This window comes from Hemicordylus capensis, chromosome 2 (genome assembly GCF_027244095.1).
Source record: "Hemicordylus capensis ecotype Gifberg chromosome 2, rHemCap1.1.pri, whole genome shotgun sequence".
NCBI classification, from domain to species: domain Eukaryota; kingdom Metazoa; phylum Chordata; class Lepidosauria; order Squamata; family Cordylidae; genus Hemicordylus; species Hemicordylus capensis.
This window is the reverse complement of record NC_069658.1, coordinates 182,816,091-182,822,210: the sequence shown is the minus strand read 5'-3', so window position 1 is coordinate 182,822,210 and position 6,120 is coordinate 182,816,091. Positions and strand designations below refer to the sequence as shown.

Sequence of the window (6,120 nt, the reverse complement as noted above, 5' to 3'; positions counted from 1 at the left end):
AAACCAGAAAAACTTGTAAAAAATATTTATGGGTAAATCTCTGGTCAACTGGCCTTAATTTTGAAGTGTTCAGAGTGCAATCACTGACTATTTGATTTGCACTTCTGTAGCCCTCATTGGATGAAGTGGCCTAATTCTTGCCCATAAGGCAGTGTTTTTCCCCTCAGACTTGGCTCCCACTTCTTTACTAGCTTCTGAGGGGATACGTATGCACACCCAATTCCATTGTAATTGTCTGTTTGGTGGGCAAATGTTTATATTTTGTGTGCAGTAACCTTCTGTGGCTACATGTGAACATCTGTGGATCAGGGCAAACTGATATGAAATATCATTTTAGCAAGAGTGATCCCCCTTTCCTCTCACTTGTGTCACTCCCCCTTTGTCTGGCAAAGAGGCCCACCTGGATGCTTTAGGTGTTGACTGAAGAACAGAAACTGAGCAGCTCCTTCTCCAGCTACTTCTTCTTGCAATGTTCCCTGTTGGGTCCATGCTGGTGGGAAGGAGAGAGGTGCAAGAACCTAGGCATTAAGGACCAAGTTACATTTTCCAACCAATGGTATCAGGAAAAAGATTTATTTTACTTTTAATTTACTGTATTTATATCCCATTCTCCCTCCAAAGAGCCCAGAGCGGTGTACGTGGTTATACTTACCCTCACAACAACCCGGTAAGGTAGGTTAGGCTGAGAGGTACATAACTGGCCCAGAGGCACCCAGTGAGGTTTCTGGCTGAACTGAGATTTGAACTCAGGTCTCCCTGGTCCTGGTCCAGCATTCTAACCACTACACCACACTGGCAGTATCCACCGCACTGCCCCCCGCTCCAATACTGCTGTTCCCAGATTTCCAACCCTTGGTAAAGTATGGTAGAGAGTATTTTGTTCTATGGAACTGGGAATTTCACTCAGTAACAACTCTGATATGGTTTACATCCCTGGTCAGCAACTAATTTTAGCCGGGGCTGTGTGCGGAATTGAGCAAAGGCTGAAGGGCCAACATCATTGGCTCTGTCCACCAGCACACTTGCAGAGCGAGCCAGGACATGGGCAACTACCACTTTAACCCCCTACTCCTCAATATGAACTGCAATAGAGCCTTTGCCTTTTGTTCATTTTGTAATTCATCCTTCCCACAGCATGTGCACACAACAAAATAGTTATATGTATGTGCATATCTGTGGATGTTTGTCACAAATTATGTTGTGCACCTGAGGGGTACATGCAGTTTCCAGAATAAGAGTGATCTCCTGTAAACTCAGAACATTTACCTTGTGTGAAGCAGCCCTCAGGGATTCAATTCTAGGTAGAAAGAAGACACGAGCCTGATTCACACTTACATTCAACACACGTGCAATCTGTGTACACTATTTTTATTTATTTATTTATTTATTTGATTTATATACCGCCCTTCCAAAATGGCTCAGGGCGGTTTACAATTACACAGGTACAGGTATTATTCATATGTTATGTTGAATGCAGGTACAGCAGTACAGTACCAGTACAGATGATGCATTTGAGAAGACCTGTACCCATATTCACTTTCACAATGAATGGAGGTACAGTCATTTCATACAAAGATCTGTACATGTATACAGACTTCTCAGTGCAGGTACAGCATAATGCCTAAATACAGCTTTTGAGTACAATCCAATATGATTGTTCCATACATTATTTAGATATTTCTGGCATATTTAAGTGAATGAATTAATAATTATATGTTAGCTTAACCATTATATGTTAGCTTAACACATACTAGACTAGTATGTGCAATAACAATGCAGAAGAATCAGAATATGTAATATAAAGAAACATCATAAAAAGCAACAAGGATTCCATATGTAAAAATGGAAAAGAGGAGAGCTGGTCTTGTGGTAGCAAGCATGACTTATCCCCTTAGCTAAGCAGGGTCTGCCCTGGTTGCATATGAATGGGAGACTTGATGTGTGAGCACTGCAAGATATTCCCCTTAGGGGATGGAGCCGCTCTGGGAAGAGCATCTAGGTTCCAAGTTCCCTCCCTGGCTTCTGGCTTCTGCAAGATAGGGCTGAGAGAGATTCCTGCCTGCAACCTTGGAGAAGCCACTGCCAGTCTGTGTTTAGACAGTACTGAGCGAGATGGATCTATGGTCTGACTCAGTATATGGCAGTTTCCTATGTTCCTATGACACAATTTAAACTGTGATTGAATTAAAGCATATTCACCAATCTTAAAGCCATCGCTAGTATAAAATAAAGGATTAAGATAAGCTCAATAGAAACTATATGTTTATGTTCAAGCAGTATTAATTATCCAATGTTCGCTCTAATTTTGGACGCTTGCAAGAGCAAAAATAGCCACAGATTCCATGATGCAAGTTTTCTTGTTATGTAATTGTGCCATTGCTAAGCGTCTATATTCAGAGTGGCTTTCCTTTTACAACAGCCTTGCAAATAAACCCACAAAAGATAATTGCTCACATAACTTTTTACTAGCCTACTTGCCCACATGTACATATCAACCAACTATCACCTTAAGTGACGCAGAGGGGAAATGCTTGACTAACAAGCAGAAGGTTGCCAGTTCGAATCCCCGTTGGTATGTTTCCCAGACTATGAGAAACAACTACATTGGGCAACAACGATATAGGAAGATGCTGAAAGGCATCATCTCATACTGCGCGGGAGGAGGCAATGGTAAACCACTCCTGTATTCTACCAAAAGCAAACCACAGGGCTCTGTGGGCGCCAGGAGTGGAAATTGACTTGACAGCATACTTTACCTTGCAGGCTGGCATCTGTTCTGTCAACCTACTGTAGAGTCCACTGAAGCTATTTCTGCCCTTTCCCCAAAAGGGGGGAACTGGATTACTAGCTGCCAGGGCCCAGAAGAGATTGGGGGGTCAACTGGAAGAATGGTTGGCATTTGTACCATCAGCCAGTGCCACCGTCCACCTGCAGCTTTATACTCTCTGTTAACAAAGCAAAAACAGAAACCTCCTATCAGTTTGTAACACAGTCCACTTTTATGAGGGCACCATGCTTTATACATAGTGTTCCAATGCTTCACATGCCTTGGTTTTGCTCTCTGTTCCTTCCTTCCTTTTGCTCCTTCCTTCCAACTTTTGTGCCTCCTTATTTAGATTGTAAATCTTTGGGCAAGGACTTGACTTTTCACGCTGTGTAAAATGCTTGGCTTTGGGGTTTTTTAATTTTTAGACGCCATCAGAAAGAATACATTATAATAATGGCGGTGGCCACTTCTCTAATTGGCTTTTAAAAAGAAGAACCATGCATTATGTTGTGCTCCTAGTCAAGCTGCAAAATCTGTCTGCTCTGGTCTTGGGTATTTGGGGATTTGACTCCGGTGTCTTTCATCTCAGTTTAGCACAGCTCCCACAGGCCTCTGATCCCACCTGAAGATTGCAAGGTCAATAGCCCCGTGATTCCTAGTCTTGTTGGAGCTTCTTAGAGCAAAAGCTGCTTCCTGTAACTAAAAAGAGCCATTCTGAGGGCCTGGATTCATTTCCGAAATAACTAAGGGCAAACCTACTGGCCTGTGGCGCATGATGGACCAGACCATATGGTTCCTGCTGGCTTTAACACATTGGAACCTGTAATTTTAGTGTTAAACCTCCCTAGGGCACCGGGGATGTGTCAACTGGTTTTCTAGTTCAGCATCTCTTGTAAATAGGATTGCCAACTCCTGACACAAAGAATCTGACTAAAACAGAGCAGTAATGCGAAAGCATCTTGTAAATACTAAGGTAGTAAATCCAGATCTGGAGTTAGGTGATCAGTCTGAAGGATGTTTCACATATAAATTCTGAGTGTTACAGATGCTCACGACGACATCTTAAAAATGGGTTGCAGCTGTAATATGAAGAGGGTGGTGTATCTGTTTCTTGAGGAGCAAACGTTCCTTCTTTGTACTTGAATCTGAAGTAGAGCTGAACATAGATCTCAGCCTAACCTACTTCACAGGGCTGTTGTGAGGCTAAAATGACACGCTTAACTGTTTAGAGGAAGGACCAGGACATAATGTAGTATGTCTACATTAACATTCTTATGTTAATGAATGCTTCACCTTAATACTTTGTTTTGAATGCATCATAATGTGACAGATGTGGGAAATATGCTGGTATGATACTGAGAGTGTCATGTCCTGGTCTGTAGTGTTATAAAGTAAGTGTGTGTGTGTAGATGGGTGAATGAGAGGACATTGGATTTGGAACAGGCTGTATTCTCACAAACCCATGCTAACGCCACAGTGCACCAAAGAGTTTTGTGGCACCTTAAAGACCACCAGATTAATTGTGGCACAAGCTTTAATGGACTAGAGCCAATTTCCTCAGATGAGTGTAGTGTATCCTCAATTGACAGGGTCAGAGGAGAGATAAAAAATGTTAATAATGGAGCCAAATGGCTGTGAAATGCCTGAGGTCACTTCGATTCATTGTTTATATGATATGTGTGTGTGTGTGTGTGTGTTCGTACACCTGCCAATTGAAGATACCTTTCACGCATCTGATTTAGTGGGCTCTATGCCTTGAAAGCTTTTGCCACAATAAATGTGTTAGTCTTTAAGGTGCTATAAGGCTTTATAGCTCTTGGTTGCTTTTGCTGCAACAGATTAACATGGCTACCTCTCTGAAAGTCCAACACAGAGTAAGGCATGTTTGAGCCCCAAGTGTATATCCCACTGTAATTCTCTTTCTACATCCACAAACAGCTCGCTTGATCACAATATGAGCTGTTGTTTAATGTGTGTTCATGCCAAATGTGTGCTGGATGCTACAGAAAATGTGACACATTCCCTGTGGGTGGGAGAGAGGCCAGAATTGAGCCATGGATACTGGGGTGGGAAAGAGTGAGAGCAGTTATTTAGGAGGCTACATATCTGGAAGAGCTTAGGAACATAGGAAGCTGCCATATACTGTCAGACCATAGGTCAATCTAGCTCAGTATGTCTACACAGACTGGCAGCGGCTTCTCCGAGGTTGCAGGCAGGAATCTTTCTCAGCTCTAACTTGGAGATGCCAGGGAGGGAACTTGGAACCTGTATGCTCTTCCCAGGGGAATATCTTACCGTGCTTGCACAGGTAGTCTCCCATTCATATGCAACCAGGGCAGACCCTGCTTAGCTAAAGGGACAAGTCATGCTTGCTACTACCAGACCAGCTCTCTTCGAGAGCGAGCTGGCGTGATGTAATTAAGAGTGAGAGCTGGGAAGAGTGAGAGCCAGGTCAGATCTCATCCCAGCAATTAACTCGTTGGCCAGCCTTAGGCAAGTGGTGTTGGGACTGGCTGTTCCCCTGCCTACAGCAAGACTAGCCCAGCCCTCTTTGGCTGGTTAACTGAGGAGTCAGAACAGCCTAAGGGGAGTAGGGACTATGTGACATACAGCCAGAGGTCAGGTTTTCATCCGAGTGAGAACTTAGCCCTGAGAGTTGTTCCACAGTGCCTTGGTTGAATCCTGGCTGAAGTCATGAGCAAGTTTCAGCCACCAACCACAACCAACTCCAACATATTTGGGGTGAGGGTTTGGGGCTTCCAAGGTAGGAGCCACAACTTCAGGCAGGCCGCTTAGAATCTCGCCCCCTTTTCACTGTTTAAATTAAGCATAGGAGAAATTAGGGAAATGTAAACTGGAAATTTCTCAGGGACGGGATGTTCTGCACAGTGGGCACTGCCCTCTAGTGTGTGTTCTGTTCTTAGAGGAAGAATCAATTCCTTGCAAGGGCATGCAAGTTGGAGTGAACCGGGTGTGGCGAGTTTGCTGTTTTGCTTGAGGGAATATCTAACATTCCACAGCAGGGAGGGGGAGAAGCTTAACTCTCAGTGCAAAATATGATATGCTGCACTTCCTTCTCAGAGGTGGTTATAAAAGCTAGGCAAACTGCTGCTTTATCAGGACATGGCATCAGTGATTCTCTACACCTTTTCTTCTTTCATAAGCAGAATGACAATTGTGGGTTGTAGCACTTCCTTCTCTCCCCCCCCCCCAATAACCTCCAACATATGGCCAAGGGGGGGAACCCCCCCATATACTCCATTTGTTTCAAGTGCTCATTGAGTCCACAGTGATATGATTCAGCAATTGCAAATGAACCAGTCATTTCTTTGTGGTCTGTTACACCCTGCCAA

At 43.7% G+C, this 6,120-nt stretch overlaps 1 protein-coding gene across 5 annotated transcripts in view; it reads left to right on the top strand.

Moving 5' to 3' along the window:
* IQSEC2 (IQ motif and Sec7 domain ArfGEF 2) overlaps positions 1 to 6,120 on the top strand; it is a 182,478-nt gene that overhangs the window by 71,091 nt on the left and 105,267 nt on the right. The window lies entirely within an intron of this gene.